The following is a 21,276-nucleotide window of genomic DNA, read 5'->3' as shown; positions in this document are numbered from 1 at the left end:
ATGTGTGGCTGATCAAACGGCGCCGCGATCAAACTCTCCTCTCACATTTATGACTGAGACATGTTTAGTAATATTTTTCCCGTCCCTTATGTTTTCTGAGAAAAAAACGGACACAAGCCATCCATGTGTGTGCAGCTCATAAGTCCACGAGCAACATTTCTCATTCATATGCCGGTTAATGAATACGCTTCACTGAAGGATACCTTTTCAAAAATGCCACTTGAGGTGTGTGATAGTACATTTGTGATCATTTTGACAACTCAATGATTAGGTTACGAAGCCATTTGAGACAGCAGCATCCCTTTTCAAAACGTTGCTACCAATCATTTTGTAAGAGAATAACTGATTTCATGTGGTTTTGTAATGAAGCCTTTCTGTTTCAGTGTCTGGGTGGCACCGAAAGTTGAAGAGAAACAATTGAGACTGACATTGAGAATCAGTTTTACTTGGATCTGGTCCAAAGAGGGGAAATAAAAGCAAAATAAATCGTTTGACTTGGTTTTATATATAATTTGTTTCAGTTAGTTAGAGTTAGATTTGTGAATAAGTTTCATTGTCCAAATACACCATTAAAACAGAAACAGGGCCTGAACTCTCAATCAAAGGAAAATTAAAAGCTGCTTTTTTTTTTTTTTTTTTTTTTTTTTACTATATATCAGCTTTTAGTGTATTGAGCAGGTGTCTCTCCTCTTTTGTTGCTGAGTTGTGTTTTTAGCCATCACCTCCAAACTGATCAGGAGTGTATTAGTCAACACAGATGCAGAGCTAAATGTTTTATGCACGGATTAGAATGTGTGAGCAAGGAGACTTCATCTTATCATGGGAACTGTGATCATATTCTCTCTCTCTTTTCCCTCCCTTTTCATCTGCCCGGGAAACTTATTTTATCCTTCGTTTTTCCCTTTGTCCTCAAATCTCTTTCTCATCACTTCTCCTTCTCTTCGTCCTCCCCTTTTGTCTTGTCCTCTGCCCTCCTCCTCCCCTCTTTACTCACTGTCTCTCTTTCCCTGCCTTTCCCTCCCCTCCCCGTCTCTTTTCCCTTCCTTCCTTCCTTCCTGCCCTTCCCTCTCCTCTCCTTCTTCTCTCCTCCCTCTCTCCCCGTCCCCCTGACTGTGAACCCAAAGGTCACCTCTCCCCTGAGAGCCCTGTTTACCTGAACTACTCCTCTCTTTCTGACATTCACCTCCTTGGAGAGCGGGAAAGCCAGAGCAAATTCAGCAACTCTTGGGGGCCAATGGATTCCAAAAAAAAAAACACATCTTTATTGGTGCAGAAAATCTGAGTTTATCGTGTAACCTTAGAGACAATGGATCTTAAAAGCCTTTCCAAAAAATGGCTTCTTCAGTCAAAATAGCTCGGCTAACATGAGCAGAAAACATCAGCGTTCAGCGTCAGCCCTTCATCATCAAAAAGAGCTTTTTTTTCAACATTTTTAACCAAATCATATGAAGAGAAAATCCATTGTAGTAGAGAAACCACTTTCACTGCTGACGGCGGTCTAAATGAAACTTGTTGAATCTAATTGGCTGGAGAGCGTCCATTAAAACTGGACACAGTGTCATGATTTAAGTTGAATGATGTGAGCTAAATATCAGATATAAGTCTGACCCGTACAAAAAAAAAAAAATGCAGGCAGGAAAGTTTTATCTCAGATCATATTACTTTATGAATCGTTTTTTTCTTTCTTTTTTTATTTTAAATGTTGGAAAGTGGCCATGGTATAAATGCTATAATAATGCACTCCAAGGTTTTCTATTACTTACCTATACTGGGACACCTCCTTGTGTATTATCGCTGAATAAATGTTATTTTTTTTGCATCAACAGCAACTCTTTTCAAGGATTGGAAAAAAAGGGTATTCTAGTAGATGTCGAAAATCAGTTTATTATGTAAGTAAGTCATTTTGTAAGGGTGGATTTTTCCTTTAAATAACTAAAGGAGTATCTGGGCTCAACTGGTGACTTTAATTTGAAAGACTGAGCGATCCTGAAGCCTCGTGAAAAGAGCAGTCTGAAACTGACTGCACAATGAGATGCATTCACATTAACTTAATTGATGTCTCATTCACACGTAAGGCATTGACTCCTGTGAAAAAATGTACACCTAATGCACGTGGCACACGGCAATCACATCCTTGAAAGCCATTTTCTTTGTTCGGGTCCAAAGGGTTCCTTGGCTTGAAGAGGTGCGACGCGAGTAAACAAGTGGCCACGTTGAAATGGCACCGATTCAGCCTTGGATATAAGTGCATACCTCCAGGGACGGTATGTCTGTCTATAATGCGCACCCTGCCTGACACTGGTGTTTTACTGGTGATATAGCACGAACAGATGCAGCAATCACAGGTTATATTTCTAACAGGAAACATTCTGTTTTCTTTTTCCTTCCCACTAGAAGCAGATATTTTTCCTCACTATCCAACTCAGTAATCAGGTAGACTATAAACAAACTGTGCAGTTTATTACAAATGTTGTTATTGTTATATTACTGTTACTGAATAAAACGTTATTTTACAAGAGCTTAAATCTTCAGCCAAAAATGTTCCAGAGCAGAAATGTTACTTTTTTTATTTTAGTTTTGAATTCTGTCTGACTTTTTCCACTTTTTTGATAAAAAGTGGGAGTTTTTCTGTTTGATGTCCACACTCCTATATTTAACATCACATATAACATCTCAGCCATGGAGTAATGCAAAAACATGCTCGTCACAGTGATCCATTTTCAGTTTAATCTTTCAGATGCAGAGAGAACAATAAAACACTTCCATCCAATCCAATCAAATTAAAGAGATAAGAAAGAAGGGAATGATGCATTCACTGCAGCGATACTTTATTTGAAATATCAGAGTGTGAGTGCTGGAGCAACAAGGTGCCATTACAGAGTTAACAGTGTGGGTGTGAACAGGCCTTTATACTTTAAAACTCAAGAAACCACATCCAGCTTTTACTGCGTGTCTGCATTCAAAAATGATCCTGCTGTTACATTATGTTTTATATATGTGTGTGTGTGTGTGTGTGTGTGTGTGTGTGTGTCCTCGTCGCCTCATATAGCGAGCGGTGCATGTTTATGTTGAGTGTTATGCGTGCTGATGGCGACCCGTGCAGACCCCCGCCGGCCCTGCCACTCCTCGGCTCCTCCCTCCCAGGGTGAGGGCAGCGGGATGGGGTCAAAGAGACAAATCCAGCCCCCTACTCCATGGAGGCCTGCCCAGGGCCATTAGTATCCATTACCAGGAGGAATGGACACATCGCAGCCTGGTGCACCTGCTTTCCTCTCTCTCTCACACACACACACACACACAAACAAGTGGACACACATACACTCCCCACATTATTTGCAATTTGGGGACATAGAGAGGCACGAGGGATTAGACTTACAAGCATAAAAACACACATTAAGACACATGTGGGCACATAAACAAGCACCGGCAATTAAAACACACATATCAGCATTCATGGTTATGGATACACACACACACACACACACACACACACACACACCTCACACTGAATCAGGCCCCCAGCAGCTCGTGACAGAGGTCCGTACTTCAAACAGACATTCTCAGAGGCGATGACCTTCTGTAAGCCTGTAGGGTGTGTGTGCATATGTGTGCGTGTGTGTGTAGGAGTGAGGGTTCAGTACCGTATGATCAGCTCCTTTCTTACATGTCACAGCCATGCACATGCACACACACACTCGCATACACACAGAGAAACACACACACACACACATCTTGCTGCCATTTCTTCCAAACAGGTGCGAGCTAAATGGTTATGAATGGGCTGCTGGACGATCCAAAGCCAGTTTACTGTTGATAATGTCATTAGAACGGAAACATCAGGAGCAGCAGGCCGGCCCATCTGTCTGAGAGCGAAAGGAGAGAGAGAGAGAGAGAGGGAGAGACAAAGATGGAGAGAATAAAGCAGAAGAGGAACAATGAGGAGGAAAGGGAAAGAAAAAAGGCAGAGAAAAAGAAGGAGAGGGTGCAACTGATAGAAATTGAGTAAAAACAAAAGAATTTAAAAGTAACATGGAGGAGAAGAGGGGAAGAAAGAATGAAAGAAAGAGAGAGAGAAAGAGAGAGAGAGAGGTCTGAGGAATGGAGGAAGATTGAGACATCACTCCCTCATTCCCTCGTTGCTCTCCATTCAGTTCTTGGCTCTCGCAACTGGTGTGTGTGTTTGTGTTTGTGTGTGTGTGTGTGTGTGTGTGTGTTGTGTGTCTGGCATGTCAGCTGTGGCTGGCTAACAAGCTACACCCTCAACAGCCTATTATCTAGAGCATGGCAACTGGCCCATACCTGCAAGGTGTGTGTGTGTGTGTGTGTGTGTGTGTGTGTGTGTGTGTGTGTGTGTGTATGTGTATGTGCGTGCGTGTGTGTGATTCAGAGCGTGGCAGCTGTGTCATACCTGCAAGCGTCTTCGGGACGCTCTCCTCATCTGTAATGGAGCAGAAGAGGGGGATTGTGGGAGAGATGAAGGACAAAACTGATATCTTATCTTCTGCCCCCTCCCCTTCTCTCTCTCTCTCTCTCTCTCTCTCTCTCTCTCTCTCTCTCTCTCTCTCTCTCTCTCTCTCTCCTTCCCCTGGTGTGAGGAAGGGCAGGGCGGACGGATTCTCTCGCCTCCTTGGAGGGTAGAGAGGAGACAGGGTGCCAGAGGCCACAAACACACACACATATACACACACACACACACAAGAAGGACAATGCATTTGTACCTGCTTGCATGCACACACATGGACCCTGCATACACACAGAAAAACACATACACACATGTGCAAATGTGTGTATATGACATGCAAACACACACATGTACACACTCAGGAATATCAAGGACATTTATCACCTGCACCATCCGCCTACCACACACTTTATTTTTATTCCAATAATGCTAATAATAAAACAACATAATTTTCAATATATGATAAGTCCAATCACTGTTTTGCTGCTATTTCCAGAAATACATTTTAAAAACTAACTTGTTAATTTCAGTCATTTTAGAGATGGAAGTTTCTTATGCTGAGGAATGCTGTTTTTTTTTTTTTTTTTTGTTTGTTTTTATATATATTTGACCAAAGCAGCTTTAAATATGCCCCCTCTGTATTTATTTTTCGTGTGAATTGTGGTAGAGGTCTTTATGGGTTGAAACCTTAGGACCCGAGCCCTGTACGAGTTCAGATCCACATTTTATAGGTCAATTGTAACACCTGAGCTATGAAATCGGTGCTGATCAGCTCTGTGTCTTCCTGTCGGGTTTATATCTGATTTACATTGATATTTATATTATATTTATATTTCTCAGTTCTACATGGGTCCAGGACCAACTTTTCAAATAATGGATGGGTCTGCTTCAGGTTTGGGTCCAGCATTTCTTAGTACTGCATGAGTGGGGTCCCAGCTTTCAAATCAGGTTAGTACCGGTTCCAGGCAGTTCATATCTGGGTCTTTTTGGGTTCAGCAACAAATTTTTAGACCTGTGAAGACCGCTAAATTTTGGGAAATGTCATAGTTTTGATTTTCATATTAAACCTCATGAAGTGAGATGAGATGAGAAGAAATTTTATCGTTCAAAATAGATTCAAATCAGTGCCACCCAGAAGTCAACCAACGATTTTTCAGTGTTTCAGTGATTTGAACCCAAGGCCAGCTACACCATCCAAATTTTCAGTTCATCTGTTCCAGTGCAAGTGTCACAGAAACATGGCATCGAATGCACTAAGAAAGTGAGAATAAATGAATTGGTGAATTTTCCTTTATATCTTGGTATAATGCTTACTATAGACCTCAGCTGAACGGTGCAGCACAGAAATGCATGATATGCGTCACTTGCTCAAAACTGTTGAAAGTGATTTAACCACACACACACACACACACACACACACACACACACACTCAGAAGTCCTCAAAATGCACAGCAGATGGCACAGTAGATGGAGTGCACAGGTAATGCTGCCACTGCAAAGGAACAGTTGTTTTTGTCCATGCAACACACGGGGAAGTAACCAGTGCAGCAGTCCTTTCAAAAACAACTGAAGTCAGTGGGTCACACTTTTTTAGAGTTCCAGGAAGGCAAAAAATGACTTTCTAAAAATTACTCTACACAGTTGGTGCAGCACGATCCAAATCTTTGGAAGCCAAATGATCACAGGGGAAAAGATCTATACTTCAGTTCATTTTACTTTATGTTTACTAATTTGAGTGGAAAAGATCTAGTCGAGGACCTGCGAGTGCAGCATCCAGGAAAAGCCCAAACTTTAACGATTTTGAAAATGTCAGCTCTTGGGAATGAAGCTTAAAACAGCTTGGTTTATAAACCCAACACTTTCAGTTTGTGTGTCGTGTGTGTTATGAGAAAGGAAGTTCTCACTGAGCAGAACGTGGACGAGCAAGGCTTGGTTTGGTGTTCACATGAACAAAGATTTGTGCTAAATAAAAGTACAAATATGGATATTTTACTCTAAGGATGCAACTGTTTGGCTTTGACGTAATGCACAAGCTATCATATTTTGTCCTTTAAGCACTTAAAACAAATGGTACCCACTAACTTTAGTTGTTTTGGAGAAAGCTGTGATGCAGTTGCATGAGCTACCTGCCTGTGTGTTGTATATGCAAAGACATTTGTGTTTCAACTGGCAAAATTTGGATTTTTGATGAACTGCTCCTTTAAATGAATAATAATAAGCATTTTATTATTGATGTTAGTGATCGTTATGGCTGTGAAGACTTTTCCTATGAGCCAAAATGGAGACGGCTCTCAGTTAGTCGCTGGTCAGCTGTACTGCAGATGGCCTGCATGTTTCCTCAGTGTGTGTCTCTCCCTCCGTCGCTCTCTCTCTCTCTTTTCTTTCCAGCCCTTTCTCTCTCGCCGTGACCAGAAGAAGTTCTTCTGCACTGGTGCTCCTCCATCCATCCTTCCAAGCAGAAAACCTGCATGGACACACACACACTGACACACGGGCACAGACCCATTCAAACACACACACACACACTCACAAAGGCACTCCTCCCACCTACCCGCACACACTCGCACCTACCTCCCACCCCCCCCATCACACGCATACACACACAGCACCGGCCACACCAGCAGAGGCCTTAGGGCTCAGCCATCTGCTGCACCCCCACCCCCCACCCTCTCTCTCCATAGCGCCCACCTTCCCAACATATGCAGCCCTTGCCCTGGGTAAGGTGGCAGGGCCGCTGCCCCGAGCCCTGGCCCAGAGATAGGGGTGAAGGAGCACATATGTAGCCCAGACGGTGAGCGGTGTGTGTGTGTGAGAAGAGAGAGAGACAGAGAGACAGAGAGAGAGAGAGAATAAGACAGAGAAAGCATTAGAGGGGGAGAAAGGGATAATGTATGGCCTCAACCAGGTCGATGCCACGCTCATCTCACATGGTATTTACTGTTGTTTACTTGTAAACAGCGTTCATATCAACCTCCTGGTACAACCATGAGTCTCCAATTTCACTGAAAGTTTAGATATATGTGAAGAGGAGATAAGTAACATGGAAGAATGGAAAATTAAGTCCTCATAATGGTTGCAGCCCAATTTTAAAAGTAATTAAACCCAAATTCAGTGATACTTTCATCATTATTGCTTTGTCTATCTGTCTATCTTTCACTTTCTTTATTTGTAAAGTTGAGCAGGAAAGTAAAGGAGGCTAGCATTGCAGTTCTTCAGGTCTGTGTCAAAAGGTAAAAATAACTAAGATGGTTGCTGGGTTGAAAGGCATGCATGACAACAGCAGCATTAAACTGGGATTTATTTAGTTAATGGTGGTGCAGCTGATATGATGGCGCCTTTCCCGAATACATGCACAATAATTGCTGCCCTAGTCGGATGCATCAAAGCTTTCAGAGAAAACACAAAAATACGCAGCAGGTGAGTGGATCGACCGCCTGTCTGCCATTGGCTAAAACGTCCAATCCGTCAAACGAACTGCAGACATGGCAGAGATCATTGAAGCTCAATAAACAGCAGTAACTGTGATGAGCAGCCATATTGGTAGTATCACATATCACCAGCTTGTTGGCGTGTTAATACAAGATTCGTGCCATTTTTAAGGCCACATTTCGTGAGTAAAACAAAAATGTACATGCAAGATCAGCTGGCTATGCTGGGTTAGAAAAATAGATTTTAAAGATGTAATTACTAGTTGGATGTTGAAGCGAATGCTGTTTTGTTTACGATAAATGCCATATGACGGCATAAGAATGCCACCTCTCTCTCCGTTCCCTCTCTCTCCTCCCATATGGTCCGGTTCTTCCTTGTTCACAGCAGCTCACTGACCACCAAGGTCGCACCCTGCAAAGGGCTAGTAGGGCCTCCAGCGAGACAACGGAGAGCGGAGCAGGGAGAGGGAGAGATGGTGGGATGAGGGGAGGGGGCCAGGGCGGCGGCGGTGGGATGGAGGGGTACATTGTCACCGAGACACCTCCTTTTTTCCCCCCTCTGTCCCTTTTTTCCACCCTTCACTTCCTCTATCATTCTCTCTCTGTCTCTTCCCTCTGTTAAATCTTGCCTCGGGGCATTCTCCGCCACAAAAGGCAGGAAAAAAACGAGTGTAGCACTTTCATCCTCCCATCATCCCTTCCATCCATCTACCCTCTGTCTCTTCCTAATAAGATGTGTGTGTGTGTGTGTGTGTGTGTGTGTGTGTGTGTGTGTGAGCGTGTGCGCGTGTGGTGTGTGCGGGCAGATCGGCTGATGTGACAGCAGCGGTGGACGTTTTGTTTCAACGCTAACATTAATTACATTGACTATTCCAAAGTCTTCCATATTTCATGAGCGTTCCTTTGCATGCACAGGCGCTGCACCACTCTCCTATTCTCTTTAGTCTTCCTGTGCCTCTTTACACGTTCCAGGGAAGCCGGCGCTCATGTCACCACCAGGTTGGGTTAGAAATCCAACGGGGATTTGGGCCAAAACACTTTCGAAAGTTCACAAATCGCAGCTGTAGTTGCAGTGGTGCCGCTAGTTTCTGCCGTCATCCAGTTGAATCAAGAACCGATTTGCACAAAGTTCAGCTGGACAAATACAACAGGTAGTGGGAGATGAAAGATGAAAGCGTTTTGGAGCTTTCTGCAAACCAAAAGTCATCCGAGGGAAAAGCGTGAAAGATGTTTCATCAGACACTAGACCTTTCTCCACTCGAGGTTTTGTGTTTCTTACTTCTATGTCCTGTTTGAACTGCTCTTGTATGACAATGCTGTCATAGATATCTGCTTTATGGAGCTCACAAGTTTTCACATGAGTTGTGAATTGAATTTTGTTGAAGTTATTGTGCTTTGGAAAATGTTCTGATTCTCAAGGTTGCTCCACAAACAATAAAAGACAATAATAAGAAAAGACTGTTTAACTCTGGTGTGAATGAAGCCCATCTGGAAAGAGCAGTCCAAAAATCTGAGGCTCTCTGATTGTGACAAAAAAGTAAGAATCCTTTACTTAGCACAGAACAACAAGTACAATCTTGCATTTTTTTTTGATGATTTTCTTGTGCATAATTTTACACACATTTCCCTGTGATTCAACAGCACATATCTGGTATCTTTGGAAACTTTGGGATCTCCACCTGAATTTAGATACAGATCTGTGTGTGTCTGAGCAAAGCTCCACCATGTCGCCATGACAAACCCATCAGTGGGGAGTTTAAGAGGCTAAATCTATGTGTTTATTTATTTTTTGACCAAAGCATCTGCAATCAGGCACCAATTTGTTGGCCATCCCTGTGAGCTGCCGTATGTTTTCTTTCAGTGCTCACATACAGAGGCAGTGATTGCCAGATCTGTTTTTTAAAGTGATGCATCCTACTGATGGGCATCCAGCTTAACATGTGTATCTGTGTTAAAGTTAAAGTTAAAGTCCTTCGGGAGGATGTGTTTCCGATATTGTGTCCACTCTCCGCAGAGCGACTTTAAAATGGTCTTTGTTCTCCGCTGTATGTGGAAAACGTTTTTGGAGTCATGAGACCAAGAACTCCCATCGCTTCACATGCTCCTTCATCACGTCTTTCTTTTATCAGACAAAAAAATTAAGTGTGTGTGTGTACGAGAAAGAAGAAAGGTGCGAAAGACAGAATGAGAGTGTGCGTGTACGTGAGTATTTGTGTTTGTGTGTGCAGTGTGTGTGTGTGTGTGTGTGTGCATGCGTGCGCGTTGTGTCTGACTGATCAGTGATTAAATAAATCATGGTAACCTTTCCTGTAACCTTTCCCCCCCTCCCCAGCCCCCGTCTGACCTTACAAGACCCACGCACATTAAAGACTCCTCTCTTCTCCTTCATCTCTCCCCTCTGCCTCTCCCTCTTCTTTATCTCCTCCTCCTGCTCATCTGTGAACTCTGTCTCTCTTCCTTTCTCTCTCTCACTCTCTCACTAACAGTTTGCCCCTTTCTTTCTCTCTCCCCGTCTCTTTTTATCAGGCAGTTGCAGTTTCGGGTGGTAACGCATTGTAGTTTGATTTTGATTTCTTCAAGTGCCGTGCATCTACACTCAGTAGCCGAAAACAACCTCAAATCTTGTAGAAGTAATACCATCATGCCAAAATAATGTTACTAAAGTAAAAGTATCAGTAAAATGTATTTCAGTATAAAGCTAGTGGGGCAAAGTACCCTTTTTCTCGACTTACCCAGACTGAGACAAGGTGTTCAACATCATTTTCACCGCTGTACGTCCAGTGGTTCGGTTCTTATGGGTAGCATTTCGTGTTAGCTTAGCATAAAGACTTGAAGTCTATAGGAGTCATTAGCCTAGCTCCGTCAAAGTGAAAAAACAAACCTCACAGCAACTCCAAAGCTGTCTTATTTACACATTGTTCAGCGTAAGTACCTTCAGTAGTGCAAATATTATTTTCAGTAATGATATTAAAGTTACCAATTAAAATAGATGGAATTACATCAGATAATACCTCATGTTTATCAGACTGAAAATGAATTATCCAAAAAAAAAAAAAAATCCCTTAGGCATCCTTTCACTGAAAAAGATAGAACATTTTATTTTACGCCTGCTTCTTTGTTTTTTGGAACAAAGAGACACAACACTGAAGAAAGTTGGTCTTCACTGCAGTTTAGTTTTCTTGATCTAACAGGAAATGTAATGGAGTGATGCAAACTTGTGGCTTGCACAGTCACCAGTTTTGGTGGTGTAATGGAATAGTAAGAGGAACAAATGACTGCCTCCAGGGAGAAGAAGGTACTAAGTTTACATTTGAAATGAGTCACAAGTAAAAAGTGACTTTTTGGACTAAAAAGCTGATCAGCAAACTGTCCAACTCGTCTATTTCTTCCTCCTGTTCACTCACTTTTGTCTCTCCTCCCTCCTCTTGTTCTCCTCTCACTCTTCCTCTTTCCCCCTCTTTCTTTCCATCAGTCCAATCCTTCCATCCAGCACCCAGGGGGGAAAGAGGTTAAACCGTTCCCTTCTTTTAGTATTTGTGTGTGTGAGTGCGTGTGTGTGTGTTTGTGATCTTTAAGATCTGCAGGTTCAAACGACTACTCTCACCACGCCTTGCTACTGAACTCACCAAGAGGTCGCTGAGACACCACTATGTGTGTGTGTGTGTGTGTGTGTGTGAACCAACTCCCTGATCTCCTACTCTAATACCCTGAGGACCTTTGGTTCCTCAGCCATAGGAGGTCCTAAGCGACTACCCATGTGTGCGCACACACACACACATACACACACACACACACACAAACACACACACACACACATCTTCAGAGGATATCAAAGATCACACATCAATCATCCTCGCCTCTTGAAGTCTTAAAGAACGAGCACCTCACACGAAAGGTCAGCGGACGCTTGGAGAGCTATGACGAATCAATATGCAGCGATGAAGATGATGAAGATGATGCTGATGATGCTGATGATGAATATAAACAGGAGGAAGATAAGGAGGGCGGTGAGGATAAGAATAAGGAAATGGACGCAGCTCCCATGATCATAATGAAAATGAAGATGGTGGTTATTTGGAGAATGATGATGATGACGATGATGATGAAGCTCAGCGAGGGGAATGAACACATGCAAACTCACATTTTTTAATACAATCAGTGACTTTCAGGAACTCCCAAATCTTGGTGAATGATGGCGCTGAAGATGGTGTCCAAAACGGCAGCCACGGTGTTTTGGCACCTTACCTTCTTTCCTCAAGTTCGAAAAAATTGAGGGAAAGTGAATTTTGAAAGCCAAATATTGCCGAGTCACTGGTGCGGATCATCAGCCTCATCAACAACAAGGCAGACACACAATGGCCGATCACTTTTGCGCTGCTTTGCACGGGGGAGTAAACGCCTTCCGTATTGCCTGTTTAATCCCCGAGGCCGAAACAAGTTCCAGGAAATGTGGATTCGAGTGTGAGAGAGTGAATATTTCCCGATGTGCCGGGTTGAACTTTGGTACAGTTCTGTTGTGCTGAACTTGGTTTGGATTGGAGCGGCGACGAGCAGATTCAGATAAGAGCAGGCGAAGCTTATCTCTGAACGCTTGGTGTTTGGATATGTATGATGTTAGACCAGTTCTCATAATGCTTTCTAGGCTGGGCTTACAGATAAGCTTCGGGATCTGGAGGAGGTAGAGACGCACGCAGGTAGCAAACAAGACACAATTGAAATTGGAGCAAGAGAAAGGGGGCCTCGTTTTTTGTTTGTTTGTTCAAGTGTGTGTGTTCCTGTGCATGCACGTGTGTGTGTGTGTGTGTGTGTGTGTGTGTGTGATGTTCTTCTACATGCAGCCTACTTTAGCTCGCCGTACTCCCTGAGCAGTGACCGGAGCAGTCAGCCCCGTCCAAGCACTTGGAAACTGGAACGAGGAGAGGCGAGGAAAGGTAGAGAGAGGGGGGAAACGATGGATGGGAAAGAAAGCGAGCGATGCAGCGGGGAGAAAAAGGATGGAGCGCAAAGAAAGGGAGGACAGGAGAAGAGTGGAGGCAGAGACAGACAGACAGACTGACAGAGAGAGGGAGAGAGAGAGAGAGGGAGACAGAGAGAGGGAGAGAGAGAGCGGCGCATGGAACGGCACAAAAAGGAAAAAGAACTGACGAACGAATGGAACCAAACGAAAGGAGGAGAAGTGTTGGATGGAGGGATGAGAGGGAAGGCGAGGCCACCTCTTCTTCTCCCTCTCCTCCTCTCGTCCGCCTCCCCCTCCCTCTTCCCCCCGTGAGAATGCCGTGTGTATTTTCTTCCTCCTCAGATCTCTCGGCGCTTTCATTCGCACACAAAGACGGGACGTAGACGTACCTGGCACAGGGGGACGTGAAGGAGCTGGCAGGTGTGTGTGTGTGTGTGTGTGTGTGTGTGTGTGTGTGCGTGTGTGTGTGTGTGTGTGTGTGAGAGAGAGAGAGACTGGCTCACCTGCCTGGCAGACAAGGGGGCTGCAGGAGAGGGTGGCCTGTCTGTCTGAGATGTCCCACTTAACACCGACACACACACACACTTAACCCACCAAACACCAGCATGGAAAGTGTCTCTCTCCCTTTTCTCACTTTCTTTCTCTTTGTCTCGCTCTCTTTCTCTCTCTCTCTTTCACACACACACACACACACACACTGCAGCTACTATAGTTAGATTAAGTGGCATATTTCATATCTCCTGTAACAATATTGCATGCAGCAAATTCAGAAATAGTTTTGAGTGAGCGAGGATGAGAAAAAAAAAAAAAGTAAACAGCCTCAACTGCATAAGTTCAAAATAATAAAATGCCCTCTTTATTTGTTTATTTATTTATTTATTTATTTTACACTTTTTTCATCTTGTCACCATGTAAACCAAAATAATTTTTACCTCTGTTGTTCTATTTTTGGCCTTTTTTTTCCTTCATAGTGTGCAAGTTCTTTATGTTCCTCTATATTTAAATACTGTAGGTTATACAGAAATTAATAATTTAGATACACACATGATATGTACTGTATCCATGTTAAACTAAATGAAACATATTCATATTTGGAATATTTTCATATCAACATGCACCCCCCATTTTTGGGAGTCATGTATGTTAATCAGGTATGGAGGCTCATATGTAATATGGTTGGGTATTCGCGACGATGCAACACATATCATGACACACATCATGATATATGTACATATATGTGAAGCATATGGACTGCACACAGAGTATATGACCATAAACAGAGGGTATACATGCTTACCTAATATTTGACTATATATGTAAAATAGAAAGAGTCACATGTAATAGATATTCATATGGGTTATCAGAAACTGTTTCACTTTATGCAGATTAAAACAGTTTAATGACTCTAAAACTCTGCTGACAGAGGCTCAGGAGACATAACTTGTTGAGACGATGAGTATTTGTATGATGATAAACAGCACCTGAATCAGTATTTGTGCTGAGAGTTATTAATTTGAATGAATATTAACAGAGACACAAGAAAGACGTGCGGACACAATAACAATTCACGATAAAAACGCCAAAGAGTCAATAATCTGTTGTCTCTGTGGAGCAACGCATGCATGATTCATCATTTCTATTAGAATTCATTGATACGCTGATAATTTGCATTTTCGGTGCGTTCTGTTTGGAGTTTTTTTCTTTTTTTTTTAAAGGCCAATAAGTCAAATAGCTCCCCAGCAGCTGCAGCAGAATGAGTTTTGACGCCGGAGTGAAAATGTGTCCATGCTAAAGAAATCGGAGGGGTCTGCAATGCGACACAAACAAACAATAAACAAGGAACCAAACAAATGCACACACACACACACACACACACACACGAGTAGCAGCAATCCACTACGCTGCAATTAGCTTGTTTTAAAGGAAACAAATAACAGTAATTTCAACAGAACAGCATCCATAACAATTCACCCCTGGAGGGGTTCAGCTATTTGAACACACACACACACACACACACACACATACACACTCACTCACACACACACATAAGAGAGCAGGACGCATTTACACATAGGCAAACACATGGACACACATGCATAAGCGCAGATTTGCCATCTCACACACACACACAAACACACTCACACATGCAAGCACTCACATTCACATACACTGGAACAGACAGACGATTAGACACTCAGAAAGATGCACACACACACACACACACACACACGCACACACACACATCCATTAAGTGTACTTGAGAGCAGCAGAGAGGGTCAGCTCAGTGTCTGAGTTATTACGCTACTTTGTTCTGCCTCGGTGGGAAGGCTGCACCCTGCACACACACACACACATACACTCAAAGAATTATTATCACCCATCAACACTCAAGGTGCAAATATAAAAGGGTTGGTTTGATAATGGATTGAAAGAGATGAATAAAAAATGAAAGAATGGAGAGAAGGATGGATGGATGGAGGGAGAAAACGTGTTTTTTTTCCCGTTTCTTTGCTCATGTAGAGAAGTTTGCAGCTGTCTGACAGACCTGGCCTCGCTGCTTTGTCATTAAGACCTCTCCCTCCATCTCTCCCCCACTAATCTCTTTCATCCTCTGTCTCTCCCTCTTTATGTCCCTCCATCCGTCCATCCATCCGTCCCCCCCTCTCTCGCTCTGTTTGTACAACAATGGTGTGAAACATCTGCGGCAACCAGGTAATTACGGCCGAGCCAAAACAGCGGGCAGCGCCGCGCCAACGAGCTCCGGCACCCCGCAATTAGCCCCGCATCTCCCTCGCTCCCTCGCTCCCCCTGATGACCGGCGCATTATCTCTCCGAAGAGACCGGAGAGACGCGGCAGAGAGGAGGGGAAAAAATGGATGTGTGAGTGGCCGCGGAGGGGACAGGAGTGGTGGGAGGTGAGGAGAGACGCGCCAACAGGATAGCCAACGAAAACAGCTCTCTGAGCAAGTCCCGTCGTCTTGTTTTCACGCTTCATTTTGGCTTCTCTGCAGCCACAAATTTCACATAAATAAATCTTTGGACTATCTAGAAGCACAACAGCGATGCGGTCCATACCCACAGTGTCAAGCCAGCCTCTCTCCTCCACAATCTTTGAACGCTCCAGAGAGAGTCTGCATTTCACAATTCGAATACAAGTTAAACTTCAGCCTTGCTGGTGGGTTTGTCATCACAAATGAATGTTGCTTTGTTCAAATCCACAAAGCTTCAATTTAAATTCTAGTTTAGGTCCCAAAGTTTCCAAAGAGACCAGCTATGTCCTGCTGAATTAGAGGGAAATGTGTATAAAATTATGCGTAAGATGTCTTGATATTTTCTGTTTGATGAAACGCTGCAGCCATAAAGTTTGAAGATTTCATCCAGCATAAGCCTGATGTGTCCTCAGTGAAGCGCTGGAACCAGCAGCTTTGGGGGAAAAAGTTTTTTCTACGTTGAAGCGATAGTTTCACGTTAGCAAGGCTTCAAGAAGTGGGTTCCAGTAGGACTCACACATTCACACTGTAGGATTTATGCAGCTTTAAAGCACATGTGGGCGTGGGGACAGCAAATAGCCTGCCTGGATATCCTCCTTCAGGTTTTATATTAGTTACAGGCATGCAAAAATACAGACATTTGGAAATTGCAGGAAAGAAAACAGCGCCACCTACAGAAAACCAAACGGCATCTTTCGAAAATCCCACCCACAGTGTTTGAATGACAGCTGATCTCTGGGAAGTGCAATTTGGAAACAACCTTAACCCCTAACCCAGATCTTGACTTCTCAGTTTGCTCCTTTCAAACAAATTAAGAGGTGGAAGCCGTTTCAAGAATTTCCTTGAACAACATGCCTGCCTCTTTAAACAAAATCATGATGTGACTGGATTTCTTACAAGTTGATTGCTCAGTTGTTTCTGCTTCGGTCTGAGATTTCAGTCGAGTTCTCAAACTAACTGGAAATGATCATTATGATATTGCTGTAGGGAATTAAGGCATGATCAAATAATCAAGATAGCATGACATTTAAAAGTTATATGGAATAATTACAAAATATTACAGAATTACTAAATTCTTAACTGCAAGACTGTAAATTGTAGGCTGTTGAATTCAGGTATACTGGCTATTTCACTTTTTGTAATACATTTTTAAGAATTTTTTTAACGAAATTTAGGATTTATTTTATTTATTTATTTATTTTTTTTTGCATTTTTTTTTTCAATTTCCAGACATTGTGGCTGACTGAATGACTGGATTTTAGGAGAAAAGAAATGCATGAATTTTATTTTTTCGCCACCAAAACTAATTCCATTTTTCCACCACATACTCTAAATGTTATTAATTGATCGGTACTTTTATTGATTACTGAATATATAGTTCAAGTTTATAGGCACAAAACTGATTGAGATGTCATTCACTTTGTCGACTATATGATAGGGCTGTCAGTATTGATAACCTGATCATAAGGAATGAGAGCCGAGTAAAGCCGGCCAGCCACTTTCTAACCTCACAGCGTTGGCTATTCAAATTCAAACCGCGATTCATTTTCTGTTCTCTAAACTTTACTGCGGGGGCAGTTTCCCTCGCCCTCTCTCATTTACCATCCACTGTGCCTCCGTTGTATGTTTGATTGGTAGGTGCATGCGTGTGTCTGTGTGTGGTAGCTCTTGTCTGCATGTGCAATTGTTTGCTCCTGCGAGTGTGTGAGCGTTTCTGACTGGGGGTGTATTTTATGATGTGGGCTTTTTTTCTCTTCCTGGTCCAGGAGTCCCCGTCAGGACCCCTAGGCGTCCCTGTGCCTGCCTGCCAAAAACGTCTGCATCTCCTGGACCCCCTCGAGGCAGGGGACAGCCAAATGTCACTTGGACCCTCTACAGAGTGGAGAGAGGCGACGCAGAGAGGAGGACAGGAAGAGGGGAACGGGAGGGAGGAGGGGGATGGGGAATTGAATGAGAGGGAGAAAAGGGAGTTGAAGAGGAGAGACGGGGATTGGCAGAGGGGGAGAAAGACAGCGAGACGACCGGAAGAAGCGAGAAAGTAAATCATTTGTGATTTAAAAGGGCAATAAGTGTTTCTTTTTAGGATGCGATTTATCCTTACCGGCAACTGGATGATCGCTTCACCAGCTGCTGAGATTCATGCCTGTGAAATCTCACTTTCTAGCCCATAATATTCTTTTCTGGAGCACAAACTCTCAACCCCATTGGTATTTCAAGACACTCCCATTCGCTTTTGCCACAGAAATGGATTAGAAGATGAGTAATTTGACAAAGAATTAGAATGAGTACACTCCTCGCCTGTTGGCCAGTCAGGCAGGACATAATCTATAGGAATGCACCAGTAGCACTTTTTCAATGCCAATACTGAGCACCAGTGTGTCACTTTCACCGATCAATGTGGACTGGACCATTATTTCGCCGTCACTAGACAAAATAATTGCTATAAAACCTCTCTTTTCCCCTTCCATTTGAAAAATTCAGGATCCTGCGTGCCAGAAAATGGAGAAAACCAGGACAGTTTGCTGATATTTCTGACAGCGCTTTTGGTGTCAGATAATTGTCTTGGTTAAAACGTCCAATACCGTTATTCCATTTTGCCCAGTATCAGCACGTTATGCGTGAGTTATGCATTGTAACAGTCCCATTAAATCGAACAGAATGGCAACAGCAACAAAAATAAACCGTAACCAGCCTCTGAGGTGAAGAGTGTCCCTCACAGTCGCAGCTCGTGACGCTTGCAGTCTAGACAAGGCGTAAGTTATAAACTTTGGCTTTTAAAACTTATTTAGCAGAGTTTATTGCAGATATCAACAGCCATTTAGACATCTTTTAAATGTGTAGTCAATGTAAAATTGCTCAACGGGGATTCCTACTGTCAGCTTTAACATGTCAGGCTGTGTACATCTGTCATCTAAACGTAAAATGTAAGATTCATGCTTTTGTAATGCAAGTGAGGCAGGAATAACACAAGCCAGGTCACTCGAGCCCTCGAGAGAAAGACGAGAGGGGGAGGAGTCCAGGCATCAAACTCTTACCCCCTGCTTTACTTTAAGAACTTTTGCACATTTTCCACTTGGATTTCCAGCAGATTGTTTGGTGGTTTCTGAAGTAGCTCACTTAAGCCGTTCAAGAAAAAAAGAAAAAGGTTGTTCTCACTTGTTTGGTGCATAAGGTAATTCTGGACATGAAAACCTCACAAGTTTCCATGTATAAATGATGGAAACCTCATGAAAATGAATGTAATTTTTGTGTTGAAATCAATGAAGAAATTGGAGGCCAAAAAACTGACCGTCTATAGATTCAAATACAGGGATAAAGATCTTCTGTTTAATTTTTCCCAGTCTTTCTTATTGCCTCATTCTCTCTGTATCATCGTTTTCTCTCACCTCTCAATGTCCCAACGCATCCCTCTCTTTGTCACTCTCTCTCTGTGTGTTTATGTGTGTTGTGTGTGTGTGTGTGTGTGTGTGTGTGCATGTATGTGTGTGTGTGTGTGTGTGTGTGTACTCTGTGTTCCTTGTCCTTGCAGTGAGGAGAGACACCCTACAGACGGAAGACAAGGACAAGATGCCCGGCTGCCCTCTGCACACAGGACTTTTATTCATACAGGAGATACAAATCTGCTCCGTTTGAACAGGAAATACTTGCCGCAAGTGTGTGTGTGTGTGCATATTTGTATAGGAGTAGATGAGGTAGATGAAGGAACATAGGGGATAAAAACATGTCTTATTCTGGGTCACAGCTGCTGAGATGAAAACACACCCACACACACACACACACACACACACACACATGCTTGTAACCTTTTGCTCAACCCAAATTCCCCCCAGACCTCCACACACACACACACACACACACACAGCATCTACTTTACGAGTCCCCTGAGTGTCCCGTCACACTGGGGGATATACATTATCGAACACAGACGTCCACTGAAAAACAATAGGAGAGCTTTCACGCTTGTAATCCTCCAATTGATACTATATGAATGTTTATGCTTTATGATTATGGGTCAAATCCATAGAGAGAAAGAAAGAGAGTGAGGGGGGTTTAAAAAATAGTCTGAAAGAATGAGATCGGCTCCCGTTTTTCAAACAATGAACATACAATTTTTCTCGAGAACTTTCTCATTAAAAGTAAACAAATCATTTTAACTCCAGCGCAAGTTAAAACCAAAATATTTTGATTTTTTTTTTTTTTTTTCAAATGCTTTTGGCCCCAGATCGCAGTGTCTTCGGTCGCTAAAGTAAGGCCGTTAAAACGCTGGAATAATGCGACATTAGAAATAGTAGGTAACTTGGAATCGGCAGGAAGATGTGGTGTGTAATTAAAAGAGTTGTCATTCATTTTCAATCCGATGCATAATTCAAGCAGCCATGCAGATGAGAAGAGAATGAACTGGCCATAACTAGTAGCTAGCTCTCTAAACAGCAGCTACACTGCAATTATGGATGAGAGATAGGTGTGTGTTTGTGTGTGTGCGTGTGTGTGTGTATCCACTGAGTTAATGGCTGTGGGGATGCAACACTCTAAATGTGTTCATCTGTAACATTTTATCCTGGTTCACCTCACTCAGCCACTGTCACGCAGCAAACACACACATACACACACACATAAATACACAGCACAGGAAGGAGGAGAAGTAAGGGAGCACAGAGAGAGGGAAGTGAAAGAGAGGAAGGGAGAGAGACATCTGCCACCACCGACTCACAGAAACGGGAGACTTCCATTTGGACCAAAATGTCCAATTAAAATCGAGTGAAATAAATTGGAAACCCTGCTAAAATCAAACTCGGCTCCCTCGCGTCTCCTGTTTACCTGTGTGTGTTTTTGTCGTTGCTGTGCGGCCGAGCTTTGTCCAAGCCCACAGAAATTTATTTTAAATTCTAGTGGAGATCCCGAGGTTTCCGAAGATGCCAAACATGCCCCGCTGAATTCCAGGGAAATGTGTATAAAATGACACACAAGACATCTAGATATTTTCTATTTGAGCCATAAAACAGTGGCATCTTCCTTTTCTGCTGATTCAAATTAAGTGTCTTGCTCATGGGCGTTTGAGAGGGGCAGGCGCTTGCTGACACTGATGATTGACCCGGGTCACCCCAGCTGACGATTTCATTCTTTACTGTGCCACCCTGCTGCCCAGTCGGTCTGCATGTTGAGTTTTATTTTGTATTTTGTGGCAAAGCTTTGTGTCATAGGAGCAGCTTCTTCACATTTGTGGGGTTTATTCAAACTAGAGCCAGCCCACTGCCCCAGAAAACTTTTAATTTGAAAATCACTCTTCATTCATTTGCATACACTTCTCATACTGCACTTATAGGCCTACAGATGTCCAACAACTCCAACTGCACATACAGTTTACTGTGGATTGAGTTCAATGCAAATAAGGTTAGTTTTGGTTTTTACATATGTTTTTCTTTCTTTTGATGAATATT

General features: G+C 43.0%; 1 long non-coding RNA gene across 1 annotated transcript in view; it reads left to right on the top strand.

The window, feature by feature from the left end:
• LOC115374749 (uncharacterized) overlaps positions 1–17,730 on the top strand; it is a 61,831-nt gene extending 44,101 nt beyond the window's left edge. The window contains exon 3 of the long non-coding RNA XR_003929656.1: positions 17,605–17,730. This is a non-coding gene — a long non-coding RNA (uncharacterized LOC115374749). The remainder of the gene's footprint in view (positions 1–17,604) is intronic.
• Positions 17,731–21,276: the final 3,546 nt, after the last annotated feature.

The sequence above is a fragment of the Myripristis murdjan genome, chromosome 2, assembly GCF_902150065.1.
Source record: "Myripristis murdjan chromosome 2, fMyrMur1.1, whole genome shotgun sequence".
Classification (NCBI taxonomy): Eukaryota; Metazoa; Chordata; class Actinopteri; order Holocentriformes; family Holocentridae; genus Myripristis; species Myripristis murdjan.
The sequence above is the reverse complement of the archived record's forward strand: the minus strand, read 5'-3'. Positions and strand labels throughout refer to the sequence as shown.